Here is a 20,241-nt window from a genome sequence, read left to right as displayed (position 1 = left end):
TCTTCTTCTTCTTCTTCTTCTTCTTCTTCTTCTTAGCTTTGTAATCCCCTAGTTTTGTTTGTTCTCCTAGTTCTTATTGTATGCCTATATTTATCTTCATTTTCTATTTCTTTTCCTTGCATTCCTATTGTTCTCCTTGTATTCTCCTCATCCTCCTGATTTTCTCCTTATTTCTCCTTCTAACGGTGAGAGGGGATTGTACTTTTATGTGACTGCCAATTCCCAAGATACACAGCCCATTTCTAAGGAGGAGAATTACCTAATTCTACGTCAAAATTCTAGCAACCTTTGTTTTATACAGGGTGTATCTATATATGTCTCCATAAATGTGGGGGCGTATTCCTGATACCAAACCATAACAAAAAGTTCATATGAACAGGGGTCCGCAAATCCTTCGTTAGGGAGTTATGGGTTTATTGGTATGTTACATGTGATACATTTCACAACACACATTTACACAAATTGCTCAAAGTGACCTCCTCCTGCTTCGATGCATGCCCTGGGCCTGCGTTCCATGCTTTGCCGTGCTCTGTGCAAATGTCCTGGAGTGTTACGGATTTGATCAAATTTTCTATCCTATTCCCATCTGCTAGGTCATAAATATAGTGCATATCCGTCATTTCTCTCACTGAATACATCTTGTGATGTGATGAATGTTACTGTGAATAACACAAAACAGAACAAAAGACAATCAGACAAAACCAAACAAATGTCATGACCAACTATAATGAAGAAAGTGGGAAGAATGCAAGTTTGAGGTGAATTAGGCCTACATAATCAGGGGTCACTACAGGAAATTTCTTTCATAACTCCCTAACGAAGGGTTTGCGGACCCATGTTCATATGAACTTTTTGTTATGGTTTGGTGTCAGGAATACGCCCCCCCCCCCTACATTATGGACACATATATAGATACACCATGTATATCACGGATGCCATGTCAGCCAGCGCCGGGGATTGGCAAGAGGTCGCTCATAGGACAGTCTTACGTGCTAACCGTGAATCACCAAGGCAAAAAGAGAAAGTGCATGTCATAAATCTTATACAATCTGTCAGCGATTCAAATTATGTTTTCTCTTTGATAAAATGTGGTTTAGATACTGACTGCACTGACAGACTGTGATGAATCGTCTTTGGATATTATTATGTTTACCATTGGATCCGAGGTACGCGGGTTCAAACTTGTCCAGTAGGGCAAATTTCTAAGGGAAGTAAAACTGAGAACACATGACGATCGTTTACGGAACGTAAAACAACTCCATCCTCGACAAAATCTTCCAGCAGGGTAAAAATTTTGAGCTAACATAATAGATCTATATTTTGTCACCTAAACAAGAATGACCTTCCATCTTCCGCTCTTAAGGAGGGATATACAGGTTTGAACACTAAAAAATTAGGGAAATTCAATATTTTCTTTCTCGGCAACTAATTACTCTTTCAACTCGCAATCTGACATGCTCAGTATCCACTACTTTTGCAATTATAGACTATTTTCAGATTTACTAAAAGTTCAACTACAATCTTCTAAATGTCTACAATAGAAGTTTTTTTAATTCCTTACTAGAAGTTAAATTTGTAATGTCTTTTAGGAAAAAACAATTGTTTAAAAATAAATTATTAATGTTACAGCAATAATTGTAGTTCATCTTCTTCACAATTATAAAAGAAATTTGCATGCAAAATTTTACTGCGATATCTTGAAAGCTTATCTATCAAAAACGGTTTCCAAAAATAAAAGTAACGGGAAATGAGCGTTAAACGTAACTCATGTATGGAGAGCTAAATAATCGCACGCTCGCACATTCGTGATTATATATACCAAAATATTTCATATATCGTAAAAATTTCTTTACTAACATAAAGATAAATGTCCAATATTTTTTATAAAAAATAAATTGAAAAATGACTTTTTTTTTACCCTCATACCTATATATTCTCTCTTAGCCATTCCATTTCATAAAGTTGGTATGACTGAATAGAATTAAAAGCATAAATAATATAAAAGAGCAAGTGCCATGTCAGGCTGAAAACAGGTAAATAATTTAGTACCTTAGATCAATATCACAGATTAAAAAGAGTGGAGGAATCAAGAGGTTTATTTCTGTAAATGAAAGAATTCTGCGTAGGAAGGGACGATGTCGAATACAATGATAGGATTGGCCACGGTCTACCGCTTTTGTACTCTAGTTTGTCCTTTGTTTCTATTGTTACTTGCCATACCGCGCGCAGTGTTGTGAGCGGGCTGCTACACGGGTAATCTGGGTACGAATAAATCTATATGCGAAATAAATCCCTGACCCGACAACACTGTATGCCGAGACCATCGCACATGCCAGGTATGGAACGAGGTTTTTCTCTCTCCCCTAAGCGATAGGATTAATTTCAATCCTCTAAAATCGCATCAGCATAATTATTATACAAAATGGAAAGATAACAAAAGTATTACCAGTAGTTGTATATGCGGCAATACCAAAAATATTTAGTGGGTATTCAAAATTACGTATTTTTCTTTTCGGATTAAACGTTTAAATGTTACCTCGATTTGTATGGGAACAACTGTAAATTCATACTTCTGCATTTGATTTCCATCGATTGAGTATTTACAATAAACCACAACAAATTGAATTGAATGTTTGTATACAGAAAGATAAAAGTTATGACGTTTATGAGGATTAACTCATTTAAAATCAAAATTTATAATTGTGAATGCTATTAAATAGGCCTACATAGATTATATTGTCTCATTCAAAGACAGTCCAGGCGGTCAAGATACGAATCTCGGTCTGGTCGTGATGGAATTTGTGGTAGAAAAAGCAGATGCTGCAAAGGGTTTTTCTCGGGGTACTGCTGATTCAATCTTTAAATCCAACACTTCCCTCCCCCCCCATCATTTCAGCTATCATCTATAATAATTAAAAATAGTCTGGGGTGAAGTATTAGGGGTAATATGGTTCTCCGATGCCGGTATAAGATTCAAACGTTTCAGTCTCCAATTCTGCTAAAATTCATCACTGGATTTCCCGAAGTAACCCTGTTAGGTTAATTCACAATGAACTATTAATCTGGACGATAGAAGAATATATTTTTATTCAAGCATTCTGTACTTACACTAAATCGTACAACAGCTATAATATATTAATTTCTAGTTTGGGAACTACAGGGACATCATTTTATTTTTACTTCAATTTTTATTGTACCTGACTTTTTGAATGTACGTACTTCTCTTCCACTCCCTATACTAGTAAACTTCCAACCGTCCACCACACAGAACCAAGGCCGAGTATGCAGTGAAAATCGCCTTACAGTCATAGTAAACAGTACTGAGTTAGTGAGTATAGTGCAATCCAGAAATATGTTTGCGTTTTCCAGTGACGAAAGAGCTTTCAATATTGAATCATATTTTCGCACAGGTACTGTTGTCCGTTTGCCTACGTCGCATCCCGGTTTCCCCCACCCGCTTTTGCTCGCTCCTCTATAAAGGCTAGTTGTTGGTCTGCCTTAGTTCTTTTTTGAAAACATTAATTTCTGTTAGGAATTGGACGTCTACGTAATATTATACAGCTATTTAAAATAACTTAAATAAAAGGAGCTCGTTAAGTAATTAACTGTCACATGATTTTCCCCCTTTCTACGACCCAGCGACGTAACTACTTGGATGAATAGTAGGAAACATGTCTGAGTAATTTTATCTTTTCCGATCGGGCAGAAGTGAAGATTGAATTTACAGTACGTAAGGTACTCTTTTATAGAGTAGGTACAGAATTAATTCAACATGAGTGACTAGTATGAAGGACGAAACTGGTAATTGGAATTAGGTACAATAGTCTATAGTGCGATAATATGCACAAAAGAACTGAAGCCTGTATCGAAATGAACGGCCGTCAACTTAAAAAATGTGTTTAAATATCCATATTACGATTATTTTTCAATATAACTTCATTCTCTATATTGTACGCTGATGTGCTGTAGATAGTAGCCTATAATATACACTGCATTATGAATATGTCCGAATGGATAGCTCAATTCGTGAGTAAAAACACTTAATACAGTACTGTATTTTGATTAAACACAAACCTAATGAAAATTATCAATCTCAAAACTGCGATTTTCCTAGTTTACGTAAATGGATGAACAACTTTTCTTCCCTCCTATAGGCTACTTAGTAAAGTGATTCGTTTGTACAGGGACATCATTTTATTTTTACTAACATTTTTAATATTAACTTCGTTATACCTCTGGATCAACGCCGTTTGCTACTCCTTCCACGACTGGAGTTCGATGATACTGGCGTAATATACAAACAAATCACTTTACTAGGTATAGGAGGGAAGAAAAGTAGTTCATCCATTTACGTAAACTAGGAAATATTGCGCTTTTGAGTTTGATCATTTTCATTAGGTTTTTGTTTAATCAAAATTCAGTACAGTATTAACAATGAGTGTTTTTACTCACGAACTGAGCTGTCCATGTGGACGTATTCATTATGCAGTGTATATTATACTTCTACAGCACATAAGCGTACAATATAGAGAATTAAGTTAAATTGAAAAATAATCATAATATGGATATTTAAACGCATTTTTTTTAAATGGTGGCCGTTCATTTCGATACAGGTTTCAGTTCTAATGTCCATATTATCGCACTATAGACTATTGTACCTAATCCCAATTACCAGTTTCGTCCTTCGTACTAGTAACTCATGTTGAAATAATTCTATACCTACTCTATAAAAGAGTACCTTACGTACTGTAAATTCAATCTTCACTTCTGCCCGATCCGAAAAAATAAAATTACTCAGACATACTATCTACTGTCAGTCCAAGTGGTTATGTCGTAGGGCCGTAGAAAGGGAGGAAATCACGTGACAGTTAATTACTTAACAAGACCCTTTTATTTAAGTTATTTTAAACAGTTGTATAATATTACGTAGATGTCCAATTCCTAACAGAAATTAATGTTCTCAGAAAAGAGCTAAGACAGCCCAGCCAATAGCTGGCGAATAGAAGCTTGTGGGGGGAAACCGGGATACGACGTAGGCGAATGGACGACAGTATCTGTGCGAAAATGATTCAATATTGAAAGCTCTTTCGTCACTTGAAAACGCGAACATATTTTTGGAACGTACTGTTTGCTGTGACCGTAAGGCTACTATGACTGTATATGCGACCTTGGATCTGTGTGGAGGACGGTTGAACTTCACTAGTAGAAGGGGTGGGAGTGAAGTTCATTCAAATACTCAGGTACAATAAAAATTGAAGTAAAAATAAAATGATGTCCCTGTATTTTATGCCAGTATCATCGAACTCCAGTCGTGGAAGGGGATAGCAAACGGTGTTTCAGTTTCTCAACCGTTAATCTAAAGGTATATCCAGATTAATATTAGAAATGTTGGTAAAAATAAAATGATGTCCCTGTACAACCCAGCTTTAGATAAACATAGAAGACCTAAAGGCGTGCTCCATGTTCTAGCAGGGAACGACAACGTACCAGACTTAAACCAAATTGAAAACTAAATAAGACAGCTAGACAGACATGGACTTAAAGTGAATCATTGGTGATGGACTTACCGTAAAACTGTATTAATATTGTTATTTCTTTGCTTCAGCGTCATAATGCTGCTATAAAATTCATGATATGTGATGTACAGCTGTCAAAAAAAAAAAAAAAAAAAAAAAGTGGCCGCACTCGTGAACAGCGAATATTTTCAAAGTCCACTTCGGGTCGCGGCGATGTTACACGATGCATCTGCTTGTACAAGCAGTTCCGGAACTATGAAAGTGTTCCATATCTACGCCTCGTAGACCAGCGGTAGAGTGCTTGTTTAATGATTCAAAGGTCGTGGGTTCGGGCCTTCTTCAAGTTTTCATTTTATTTTTTAATCTTTCTTTAGCGATGTAAATGATATTCAAATTATCATTTATATCCAGTTATCGTTCTTTATGGATATCACGTTATTTATATTTTGTTATCGTTCTTTAGAGATATGAACAAAATTCAGGTCATCATTTGTATTCTGTTATCGTATTATAACGATATGAATAATAATTATTATTGTATTTCCAATGGGGGTTAGCCGTATTTTACATATGTATGTTAGGGCTATAGTTTTATACACAAAAAAGATAAGCATAAAGAGAAATGGAAAAGAAAATTAAATTAGCTTACGCGATGTAAACAAAACATAAACAATCCGTAAATTAGGCATTGCGATTGCAAAACAAATATCAGGTATCAATTTGTAACATACAAAAACATTAACAACACACATACCTAACACTTCTATAACACAAATATGCAGCTTTCCGTACCATACATCATAAATTAATACACAATAGTCACACAAACACAATCAAACCATAATTACGACATTACGACGACATAAAGCATCACATAACTGACTCACATACATAACAAATCAAGCATCCGTTACAACACATACACTTCAACATAGTAACCACACGTTTAAAAGTTACAAATTTGGCTCCAAGAAGAATAAATAGGACACTGTTACTAATTACTATTCTTCTACAATTTCTTAAATACATCTGTAATAAATCTGTGAAATTCCGATATGAATAATATTCACGTTTTTTATATTGTTATCGTTCTTTAGCGATTTAAATAATATTCAAGTTATCATTTATATTCTGTTTTCCTTCATTAGCATTATAAAACAATATTCAAGTTATTTATATTGTTATTGCTCTTTCGCAATATATTAATTAAACAAACCGATATTTATCATTTATATTCTGTTATCGTTCTTTAGTGAGACTGTATAAATAATATCAAGTTATTTATATTGTAATCGTTCTTTAGCGATATAAATAACATAAATTTAATATTAGATTTGGAAAAATCCAGTTGCATAATACTGGCATTAGTTTTTCTTTTTGTATTATTACATTATACTATCTTGAACCACAATAAAATGAAAAGGAGTAACGAGGAATTGAACCTGAGACGTTGACATCTAAATTCCGACGTTCGTCCGCTGAGCTACGAGAGCAAAAGTGTGGAAATATTTTTGGAAAAATTGGCCCAGTCACACTCTAAGATCTTCTGATGATTCGTAGAAGCTAGTCCAGGATGCGGGGGGTAAAGGCTAATTGAGATTTCCCGATCTCTGATAGGGTCAAACATCCTGATAGAATTAATATTTAACCCTTGCCGTGACTTTCGGTGAAGTCCGGAGGGCCCAATTAGTCAAATCCACTCTCCTCATCTCCACGCTTGGGCCCCTTGGAATTTAATAAAATGCGAAAGAGATTGTGGTGTGCGGAAAGCAACGGGATGTTACCGCATTTAGGCCTATCCTTCCTAAGAAAACTGCAAACATGAACAAAGGAAGCTTTTAATAGAAGAAGAAGGATCTTCTGCGGACCTCTGGAAAAAGAACTAAGGAAGAGACTAGTGAAGTGCTTTGTGTGGAGTGTGGCATTGTATGGGGAAAGAACATTGACATTACGACGAAATGAAGAGAAATGAATTGAAGCATTTGAAATGTGGATGTGGAGAAGAACGGTGCGTGTAAAGTGGACAGGCAGAATAAGAAATAAAATTGTGTTTGAAAAAGTGAGTGAAGAAAGAATGATGCTGAAACTGATTAGAAAGAGAAAAAGGAATTGGTTGGGTCTCTGGTTGAAAAGAATAATAGACGACATTAGGATATGTGGATCATATGCGGAGACTAAGAGGAAGACAGAAAATAGGAAAGATTGGAGATTGCTGGGTTTGCAATGTAAGACCTGCCCATGGACAGAACATTTATGTGTGTATGTTCAGAATGCCTGGAATATCGTGTCTAAGAACAGTCGCTATTTGCAAAGACTAGTCAATTCCATGCCCACTCGACTGCAAGATGATCGAGATAGGAGGAAGATAGACTAAATATTGAATTGTGGCCTTTTGTTTTGTTTTTTGAACGATTAATTGTTTGAATGTTTTAAGGCCGACGCCAGTAAATTTGTTATGTTTATGCCACGAAAGATATTTTATTGAGAATAAAATCTTTTTTCTTTCCATTTGCAGCCACAATATCATAATGATAAAGTCATGGCATAATATATTAATGAACCTGATGATAATTACTAAAATCATTATAAAAGAGAAAGGAGCCATTATGTCTAGTTTGTCTTTCTCAAAAACAGAACAAAAAAGGACATAAAAAGCACGAGGTTGTAGTCGAACGCAGGACCTCATGAATAAGAGGCCTGAACGCTACCATTATGCTATCGAATAACACACAGTATACTTCAATTATAACTGTAGATATCAGGCAACGTGGTCCAACAACATGTAACATTGCCTGTCTCCGAATTGTAGCGAAGATACCCGAAGGGAACTTTAATACAGGAGAGCGGCCACTTTTTCTTTTGACAGCTGTACATGCTTTATTATCAATAAAATAAAACCTACTTTCTTATGCCCAATCAAACCTTGGCTTGTCGTGAGTACGATACCTCATCCTGCTCAAGGTTTTTCGTGGTTTCCCTTGGGTAGTAACACGAATGTCGGGATGAGATCTAAAGGAAATGGGCCGCGGACCACCTCCACCCTTGTCTCTCTACTATTCCTACTTCCTTGGAAATTACGCCAGGCATTTTCTTCTCTTCATTAAATAAAATACTGTCAATATATTAGTAAAAGCCACAAACTTGTAACTGGGGAATAAATATCCTGTAAAATTTCACAGGGCAAACGAATTCAAAGCTGGGTACCTGGATTAAATGAAGTGCACGGGTACAAAAATTAACATGGAGACATGAGATAATTACTCTGCTTGCCATTAACAATTACTTTGATTCAAATGTCGCCCGACTAAAAAAACCCTTAGGATTTATCAGATACACATCTGCGGACGTCACTTGGCTGTCAGTTCTGTGGCAGAATGGTCCACCTATCATTATATGATTTACGAAAACCATCTACGTTATCTGTCGAACTGGAACAATTATCGCACACCGGATCCGGCACTCGAAAATTCAACTAGCCAGCTTATAACAAAACGAGGAAGATTTTTACTTTTAAGTTAGAAAATTATTTCAAATTGTCTTACCTGCAAATGATGTAACGAAACCAAATTTAATAGTATTACACAGGCGCGTGAATAAATAAGTTACAAATTGAAGTAGCGATCTATAGTTTTAATGAAGCGGTTGAAGCTCTCACTGCTAGATGACAATATTTCCTGGTGTAAACATGATCAATCTACGCACACACAGCATAAACGAAACAAAGAAGCAGGAATTGCAAGGCAGCGGCAATTACGCCAGCTTGTACCTTTATTGAACAGCGCTCCGTTGTGTGATTTTTCTGGCAAAAGATCTGGCAGCAAAGGATATGAACAAATGCTGCCCGTGTATGTTGATCATTGCCTGTCACATCAAGTTTCAGACTCCTTATTAAAAAAATTAGGTCGTAACTTCAATTCTAACTTATTTATTGACTCCCCTCATAATATCAATAAAAATATTATTTGTTAATAGCAGTACTAGTAGTATCAATTGTAGATTTAAAGATGCTTTTAATTACAGAAGTTATTCATCATCGAAAATAAACTTCGGCCAGAGATAGAGGAGCCATTTATCAAAGACAGGGTTCTTTTACGTGTTGTGTTTCTGTAAAATTTTTGGACCGCTGGAGTACCTTTCGTAGTGGAATGTAGAATTTTTAAAATAATCAGAAAATGAATTATTTAAATAGCCAGACTTAGCAAAAATTAGATTTGCGCAAATTACATGGCTCGAAAATTCACGAGATCTACTTCGTACAAATTCACTCAAACACTGAACGAAGAAACGTGAAGGAAGAAAACCGTTAGGACGACCAAAATTACGATTCTTTGACTATTTTAGAGCGAGTTAAAATTTTGAAAGTGTACAACCATGAGAGACATTTCTTAAATATAGTACACAAAAACTGTTGTAACACTGTCAAGTCAAGAACAAGATATTTCCACAAATTACCTACCACCACCACCACCACCACCACCAATAATAATAATAATAATAATAATAATAATAATAATAATAATAATAATAATAATAATAATAATAATAATAATAATAATAATAATAATAAGTAAACTGCGGGAGTGCGGGCCCTTTACCGTCAAGTTAAGTATGACTGGAGCGTTCCTTGGCAAGTGTACTGAACTCTCAGGTAAGCAACTCACGGTGCGTGCTTCAGACGTACAGTCTTGAGTATATGAATTGCATACATACAATAATCATACATTTCGTACTTACCTAGACCTAATTGATGCGATATCGACGGAATCTTTTTCTTTACAATAAGGAATTACAATGTACAACTATGTACATACGTAGATTGTCAAAGGATAAACTTCAGCCTTTATCAGTTAGAATATGTTTATACTGCGAAAAGCTTCTTTAGACATCGCATGAGGTTAACGGAGCGTATGTGAAAAGGTTTACATTTTCATTTAAGCTTTTGTCCTGATTTTTCACCAAACTGTTCAACACTGCATAGCCATTATTTTTTATTACGCTACGTAATTTGTCATTTACCTTATCAGGATACAGTCCTTGGGGTACCTTGTTAATTGTTTCCGATAATTTCTCAATTAATTTAATACACCCGGACATTTGTACACCAGACGTTTCCAGTTGAGTTATAACTTGTGGCAAATTTACGTAATTGGTCTTTATGAATTGTAGATTTTGGTGCACATTTTCTGAAATCAGGGATTTTGCTGTTGTAATGGCAGCTGAATCTTCGCCATCTAATGCATGAATAACTAGTTTGAATTTATTGTAATGTTCTGCGAAATATAAGGCAGCTTCAAGCCAGGTGCCCCATCTTGTAACTACGGGCTGAGGTGGAAGGGCAGATCTGGTGCAATTTCTCGAAATTTTAATAATCTTGAAGGGGCTTTGAGAATTTTTTTTTCCACAGACGCTATAAAACAGTCCACATCGCTATATAAAGCACGAATAGCTTCAGCAACTCTATGCCGTTCGTCCGTCAGGCAAGTTAAATGCACCATGTTGGAATACCGCTCTTTAAGTGGTTTTGCTGCCTTAATAATATATGGAGCTGCATCAATGACGAAAAGAAGTAGGCCTACATTATCATATTTAATCCTTTCCGTCTATAAAAGGCGCATAGCCTTATAAAAAAATTGGACAATAGTTGCATGGTTTAATTTTTCAATTTCTCTGAAGTTAGCACATATGTTTTCCCTACACAGTCCTCGGAAAGAGTACCGACCACCACATTTGCCACATATCTACCACTTACATCTGTAGACTCATCAACTGAAACCCATATATTTTCTGATCGTTCACGCTTTCTCGAATTTTGGCAATCGTATTCTGGTACGAAATTGGTAAATATTCTTTACGTATTGTTGCTTCTCCTGGGATATGTTAATTTGTATATTTTCCAGAAATGATCTGAAGTGGGGATTGTCCAAAGTTCTGAATGGAATGTTTATGTGTACCAACATGTCGCATAAGTCTATATCGAATTGTGACCAACTATTTGAACTCGATTTGTTCTTGTTTGCGTTCAACATTTTTCCTTGTGCCCTTTACTATTACAGTGTCTTTCAAAATAGTACTTCTTAGTTCGTAATAATCTGAAATTACACATGACACGTACAACACTTTCTCCTTCTATAATAGCCTAAATATATCGCGTCCGAATTGTTCCACTAAATTATTTAGTATTGCACTTCGTGAACGAGTTGTTTTAGGCATTGTAATATGTGTCATTTCACATACGCAACTCTTCAGTATGACAGCTAAACTCACTCTGAATGTTTCGGGTTCGATGCACGGAACAGTACGGCGAAAGGCGAGAGAGACTTGCGTCATACTCTATACCCGTCTGCATAGTCAACTGCAATCGCCGTATTAGGGCCCGCACTCCCGCGGTCTAATAATAAGCCTGTGACACGAGACCCAACGCTGTACTTTCTCTCGGAGAAAGCTTTGCTAATATCTTCTTTTCAAAATACAGCATATGGACGTGTTTGAACGCATGAACTTTGATCCCAAAGACTAACATATTAACTACTGTTTAACCATTGACGGAGACTCAAATGAATTTAGGGTTCTAACAGACCTCGCATATCCATTATTCTAAATTTTTGCCTACATAGTATGTAAAATGCCTAAATGTCACTTTATTATTTTACATTATTATAATTTCTTTTGGATAGAAGGTAGCCAATTATTGCGGGCTTTAGAATTTTGCGGAGTTTTGAAACTTGTAAGATGCAGGAAACGTTACGGCACTTGGAGCTCCTTTCTGTCCAGTCAACTGTTGTGAAAGTACACATCTGTGTAATTAATGTGTTTAAAAAAATGTATCTCACACTTCAGGTTTACAAAAAAAAACCTCTCTCGTTTCTTAAAATGCCGAGGGATGATCCAGGATTGAGAAAAAGGCCATTAGGGTGTAATCCCCTACTGCATAATGAAGTATCTCACTTCAGCCATTTTCTGCACACACTTTTCTGGAATTACTTGTGTAAATTGATGTCAGGAGAGACTGGAACGTTCCGAAAAGTTGACACAATCCTTCACTTAAATTTTTGTGTCCTTAATTTCATCAAAAACCTACAAACTAATAGATATAATTATTAATTGTTTGTTCTCTATTCTGTAGAGTGAAGGAGTACATCGTATCTAACGTGAACTACATTATTTGTAACAACATAAATAATAATAATAATAATAATAATAATAATAATAATAATAATAATAATAGTTTATTTCGGCATTTCGGTAACCACAGGCATAGCTCAGAAGATAGCGCGATTGCTTGCTGAACCTTAGCTGCGCTCGGGCGAGGGTTCAATTCCCGCTTGGGTCCATTATCTGATTGATTTATATCAGAGTTTTTCCCCCAAATGTAAGGCGAAACACAGGTAATCATGACCAATCACCGGCCTCATTTCGCAAAATATTATCTCGCTATCTATAATTCCATTGACTCTAAATAACACAGTATATAGCAGTAGCAGTAGCAGTAGCAGTAGCAGTAGTAGTAGTAGTAGTAGTAGTGGCGTAGCAATTCTGGTAATTGTAGTGCTAGTAATAGCAGCTGAAGTAGTAGTAGTGCTAATACTAGTATTGCTAGTAATAGCAGCACTAGTAGCAATAGTAGCGGTAGCAGTTGTAATAGCAGTAGCAGTAATAGTAGTACTACAGTGGTAACTTTAGAAATAGTACGAGTAGTATTAGAAGTAGTACTAATGATATTAATAGACCTATTTTATTTAACCCTCCTTACTTAATTACCTATAGCTTTTAAGGAACCCGGAAGTTCATTACCGCCCTCACATAAGCCCGCCATTCTTCAAACACCCTTAACCTCCGTTTCTCTCTCAAAGTGAGAGTCCAAGTTTCACAACCGTACAGAACAACTGGTAATATAACTGTTTTATAAATTCTTTCAGCTTTTTTGAGAGCAGACTGGATGACAAAAGCTTCTGAACCGAATAATAACAGCCATGTCCCATATTCATTCTGCATTTAATTTCCTCCCTAGTCTAATTTATATTTGTAACTGTTGCTACAAGATATTTGAATTTTTCTACCTCTTCAAAGGATAAATTTCCAATTTTTATATTTAAATTTCATACAATATTCTGGTCACGGAACATAATCATATACTTTGTTTTTCTGGAATTTACTTCCAAACGTATCTCTTTACTTGCTTCAAGTACATTTTCCCTAATACTTTGTGGATTTTCTCCTAACATATTCACGTCGACACGTGACACAAAGTTTTATTTCTCTTTCGAAGGAAACCATTCCAAGACTTTACCAGCCTTTAAAATTCATCTAGTTTAACCTACAAACTTTGGATCCATAGACCATCATAGTAACCACTGGCCCAAACAAAAGTGGATATAATGTAAACGTTACTTTAATCATAAATATTATAAATTCGTGTGCAAAATTAGATGCAAAACTGAATATAAAAATTTAATTGTGTGCATTCTGTCCAGCGACTACAACTTTCTACACTTTTGGAAAACCAAACCACACAAATGTCATATATTGGCCACTGGAAATCAAAAGTAATGTCATTTTATGAGAGAAAGATGCGTCTAAATTATATTTATGCCTTAGGAGAATTATATAAAATAAAATATGGTGCCTTCTTCACTGAATCCAAATTAGCAAGATCTGCTTAGCCTATCTTGAAAAATGTATAATGCTCCATTTAAATGGAGATGACATTGTACCGAAATGTATATTGTTGTTGTTCAGTCAACTGTCCGAAGACACGTTTGAACCTCATAAATAACACCAATAAGGTATTACTCATAAGGCAACTTGGCCAGGAGATAATGGGGTAGGATGGCCAATTATATAATATAAAATATGATCCCTTCTTCACTGAATCCAAATTAACAAGATCTGCCTATAGTGAATCTGTAATAACATGAACGAACACTTTATAAAGCCCCATTTATATGGATATGACATTGTACCGAAATTTTCATTTCAGCAACATGGGGCACCAAACCATTAGGCAGAATTTTCTGAATGATAATTTTTCATACCGTTGAAGGCTGTAGGTGTAACACATACAAGAAATAATTAGGCGGACTCCTACCTCACAGCATGTTCGTTGACTTTTCCCCATCATACACAGGATTTGTATGCAGACTCAATCGCCAATCGAAGTCATAGCATGGCCTGGAATCTGAGCTGTCTTTTGTACTGTAGATGGCTCGAGCCATTAAGACGCGATTTTTAAGGTGTGGTAATGTGATAACACGCCGGTCCTGCTGGTGGGAGATGTGGAGCATGTGGCGACTTTTATTTATTTATTTAGTTATTTATATATTTATTTATTTATTTATTTATTAGTTATTTTAGTTAAGTTACTAGTTAATTAATTAATTATTTATATATATATATATATATATATTTATTTATCTTGAATTGACACCGCTCATGCGCGTGTAGCGAGTGAGGGCTCGCGGCAATTGGCGGCAATTTTCGGAGTGAGCGAAAATTTCCAGGTAGTATGACTCGGGATTCCGATGTTTTAGCGCTCTGATTTTGGTGTCAAATGAAAGATCACTTCTAGATCTGTTGCATAGATATTTGGGTAAATAAAACTTCAGACATTGCAAAACGTCTCTGGTGACTATTTTAAAACATTTAGAGATATTGATGGTGCATGTATGATCAAGTTAATTGTATTACTTTTATGTGCAATGATAACGAATTGAAGATTTTTTTTTTTTTTTCAAATTTTAAAATTTCAAATGCATCGGAAGATAATATGACATGGTCAAGTATAAATTTATATAATATTACAGAGCAGAAAATAATAATACAGAATAATGCACCAGACTACAGAATGTAACTACAATAGAAATAGAAATAAAATAATACAATTAATATAAAAAGAGGATGTAATAACATCAAAATTTGAGGACCGAATGAGTTGCGCTCGTGTTCGGTCGCAGTTGAGATATATTATTAATATAAGAGGAATATAGGAAATAAATTAAAATAGGAACTAAAATTAAAATTACGGCTACAATGAAATTATATAGTATAATATATTATTAATATGAGAGGAACATAGAAAACAAAATAAAATATAATAGGTACTAGCCTACAATTAAAATTGCAGCTACATTGAAATTATATAAAACTGTATAATATAACACAGAGAAGAATAATATCGTACGTGAGTAAAGTAGGACAGTTTATGAAAAATATATATTCCGAAGTTATAGAATATAAATATAATATAGGCTGATTAATTCATACACATAGGCTATATATTTATTTAACTAAAAATTGAAGACAAACACGTTTCTAATTTTCTTGTTATATGTTAGTGGGTTACACGTTAGAAATTCTGATTGTAATTTAGGTAAAGAATTTATCTGTAGTAATGTCACGAGAGATCTGAGATTTATCTGGGAAATCTCAGACCTCGAGTGGCATTTATTAGGACTATTTCGTGAATAAAATAAAAATGTTTATTAACGAATACTTAACCTATTCAGACATTGTGAAGTTGAAATATCGTAGATGAATATCGATTACTAAAATAAAGAAATTCGATATTATTATTCAGTAATGCCAATTGCGAAATACAGGTTTAACAATGTTAATTACATGTACTGCACTTTTCTCCTATTATTATAACAAATACATTTTCATTATCTGCTGAAATCATAATTTAATTTAACAGTAACAGTGGGGACAGCTATATACCAATGCTTGTGTATTCACAGTGAGACATGTTGCTACACAGTGAAGCCATCTCTGTATAGATAGGCCTAATTAAAACACGAATTTTATTACGTCGTACGGAAGGCAGTTTGATCAAAGACCCCATTATTACTATGCAAGGTCATTGGGTTTGATATGCGATGATGTTACATAAATTTGAACATCTGACTTTCTATTAATTATTTCATTTCATTCACAAAATACAAATTTTATAGGCTACAATTATAGGTTAATTTACCTGTGGGAGCAGGACCAATGTCAGCTGTGCCTCATTTCGACCGTTACAATCACTGCTACACGAAAGCATTTTTTATAGCTCGACAAACGCATTCTCGCTGTAGTATGTAACGGAACTAAAGCTGCATCTACACAGTTCAATATTCCAATCGCGTATGCTTGCAATCTGGGAAGAATATTGAAAAATTGAAGTTTAAAAGGTACGTGCAATTAAGATGCATGAAGATTTTGTGTCTACATGGTGCGCCGTTTTGAACGTCGTTTTCACTGTGTAAATATATTAAATAATATTAAATATTAATCTCGCATTCATTGCTTTAAAGTTGAAAGAAACGTTTAACCGTGTAGTTGCATCTTAATGTATTCACGATCATCAATTCACGGGAAACAGTTGGCGACAACGACTAGACAAAAGAACGACCATGCGATAAATTGATAGCGATAAATCTAGCTGCAAAAATTATCGCAAAGTGTGACTGTGATTGGTTGGAATTCAAAATTTCATTACACTTCATTGGTGGAAAATGGAATGACATTATATAAACGAAATAGTCATTAAAATATCTCTCACTCACTTTTGGTTTAATTCACTTCTCGCAAATTAAATAAAGTAGGTATATAGAGATTTTCTCGACTCCCTATATAATTTTAATAATATATGAATCTTAGATGAAACGAGATTGAAAGAAATCAAAGTACAGAGTCAGGTGCAATTGACAACTGATACCTAGGAAACTATGCAGAATCCATTTAAGGCGAGAAATCTTGAAGCAACTAAAATGTGGCGCGTCGCTGAAGAAATAGTGTTGTGTTAATGGCCAAGAAAGTGGACTGCCCTGTCATTCGTCTTGCAGGGGAAATGTTTACGCAGCCATTTGCACTTTTCAGCGGCTGTAATTTAAAGAAATAAGCTTGAGCCGACTTCATTGTTGCAGTGCGCAGCCGTCCGTCCCGGGTGAGTTACTGCCCCTGATATTAAATTCCAGACCAATTTACACACTGTACAGTATATTTTTGTTTCGCTGCGACGAAGACGGTTTACTCCTCAGTCCGCGCTCGCTTGCGCAACGCGCAGGATATTAATGTCGGCTGAAAACCGCACCCCACGGACACCATATTTCCGGCTTCCCTTTTTGCCAGACGCAAGGATGACATGTTGACAGTGCAACCAACATAACAAACTTTTTGCGGTTGGTGGTGTAACCATAGCGAAATAAAAAATGATAATACAATTCAATTATATCTGCATGCAAGTCACAAAGTCACCGGAGAATAATTTAGTACTGGTTTTTTATTTTGTATTCTTAATGATATTTTATCTAACACTGACTTATAGAGATATGGGGCGTTCAGAGCACAAGGGAATAAAGTCCACTTTTGGTCAATTGGGAGATATTTAGTCTGCACATACCTTAGATGAGGCTACTTTCAGAGCATAAAATAATCATGTCCTCACAATCTTTGTAATGGTGCAGTTGTTTAAAATCACACTCACCTTTAATGGGTAATTAACTATACATAAAAGACTTTAAGTCTAATTTTCTGAAAAATTTATTTTTGTGACTTGACTCCCTTGTGCACTGGGCGCCCCAATGCTACTTTATTCAACTCTTTTGCTTATTTTCAATATTTTCATTTCCTTCTTTCCGTTATTATGTCTTCTTTTCTTCCCTTCTTCTTTACAGTCTCTGCTTAGCCTTTTCCTACTTCAATCACTATTTCTTTCTCTAAAATGCAGTTAATACAGGTTTTAAACTTCGCTCTCAATATCTAAACTGACATGCTTTTGTTCAAAATTGAAGTTTATTGAAATAAAAGAGTTATGTGTGTGTCTAATGCCTACCCACTTCACTATGCGTGATTCGGGTTCCGCATACTGCGGATAGATGGCAGGACTGACTGTCAAATTGCACACCACATCGGCATTGCCACGTTATACATGATGTGTGTCTGTGAAGAGTTATGTCGTGTACTAGGGACAGTGTATGTTAAGTGTTCGTGTAAGTGTAGTGTAGGGAATGGATGAGGATGGGGATGATGATGATGATGATGATGAAGGTGAGGAAGAGAGAAGGGAAAACTCGGTGCCTGCACATAGCCTACTCCTGTTGAATAGCACTAAGGGGACCGCCAGGCTTAACGTCCCCATCTGACGGACAAATCACTATCCCTTAATATGCACTGCACAATTGGTGCACAATTTAGTGATTAGAAGTTGTGCACCGCCATCTCTCCTGGTCCCGAGGTAGAAATTTTACATGAAAATTTCTGACTCCGCTGGGAATCGAACCCGGGTAGCTTAGTCTGGAGGCAGACACATTAGCACAGAGCTAACTCGGCGGACACATAAAAGAGTTATTGAGACTGAGAAGTTTTGAAGTGAAAGCCCGGTGTGTGTACGTTACATTCTAGATTATACAGGGTGCTCTAAAATTCCCTTACAAACTTCTAGGACTTGTTAAGGGGACTGAGTATATAATATTTTGAGTTGGAACCCATGTCGGGAAACGTACCGTTTCCGTGCTATATCCGTTTGAAAGCAAGCACTGCCTAAACGTACGTCACGTGTCTCAACAAGTAGTAGCTTCGCGATTCGTCCTCCTGCATCATTACATGATGAGGGGTGCTTACGTCAGATCATGTGATGTCAATTGACGTTTATCCTAGCTCTCGGTTCAGCATGACGGCGCACCTTCTCACTTTTCACTTGCTGTTCAGGAACATCTGGACCGACGATTCGAACAAAGATGGATAGGCCGAGGTGGTCCAATTGCATGGCCTCCACGATCACTGGATTTGACTCCATTGGACTTTTTCCTCTGGGGTCGTATGAAGAGTTTGGTTTATGAGACTCCTGTGGAGACAGCAGAAGATCTGGTGGCACGAGTTGTGGTCGCTGCAGGAAAGATTGCAGATACACCAGGTGTGATAGAGCGCGTTTACCAAAACATCATTTGTAGGTACAATGCGTGCAACGAAGTTGGTGGTCGCCACATCGAACCGCATTTGTAGTGGATTTGAGTGTTAACTATCATTTGAAAAGGACAAAAACAGGTTAAGTTGAACTGTAAACAAAAGTTTTTGTGACAAATGATTCAGTTTCCATTTTGTTTCTTTGGTTATTAATGAGTTGAATTGTAAAACAAGTGATGTACTGGGTCACGCATCATAATAAAATAAATTACTTGCAAAAGTGGTCGCGTTAAAAACATGTTTTCAAACGGCTGTAGCACGGAAAAGGTACGTTTCCAGACATGGGTTCCAATTCAAAAAAATATTATCTACTCAGTCCCCTTAACGAGACCTAGAAGTTTGTAAGGGGAATTTTAGAGCACCCTGTATAAACCCAGCCTTATAGGCTTTGAGGTTAACAACTATTGTCAGGTTTACTACGCTGCCATCTAGTTGTTACATAAGGAGTCACGTCATAATTCCCATTTGAATATTGCATTAGCGACTGTATTGCCATCGCGTGTTCGTTTACGGCGGACAGGTGGCGATCCTGTCGGTTGTTCTCTTCAAAGCGCTGCCGATTTTAACATAGCGATGAGTTATCTGTTACATATATGATCTAGGGTTACATACATACATACATACATACATACGTAGTGTGTCTAAAAAGTTCGGTGAATGGTGTCATATCTGAACGGAAACTTGGCGCATGTGCTTGCGCATGCGCATGGTTCTTCAGAGACTTCGGGAGAATCGATACACAGCATGCAATGCATGTGACTGGCAGTGTAAACAGACTGCGACC

This window comes from Periplaneta americana, chromosome 14 (assembly GCF_040183065.1).
Source record: "Periplaneta americana isolate PAMFEO1 chromosome 14, P.americana_PAMFEO1_priV1, whole genome shotgun sequence".
Lineage (NCBI taxonomy): Eukaryota > Metazoa > Arthropoda > Insecta > Blattodea > Blattidae > Periplaneta > Periplaneta americana.
This window is presented reverse-complemented; position numbering follows the sequence as displayed.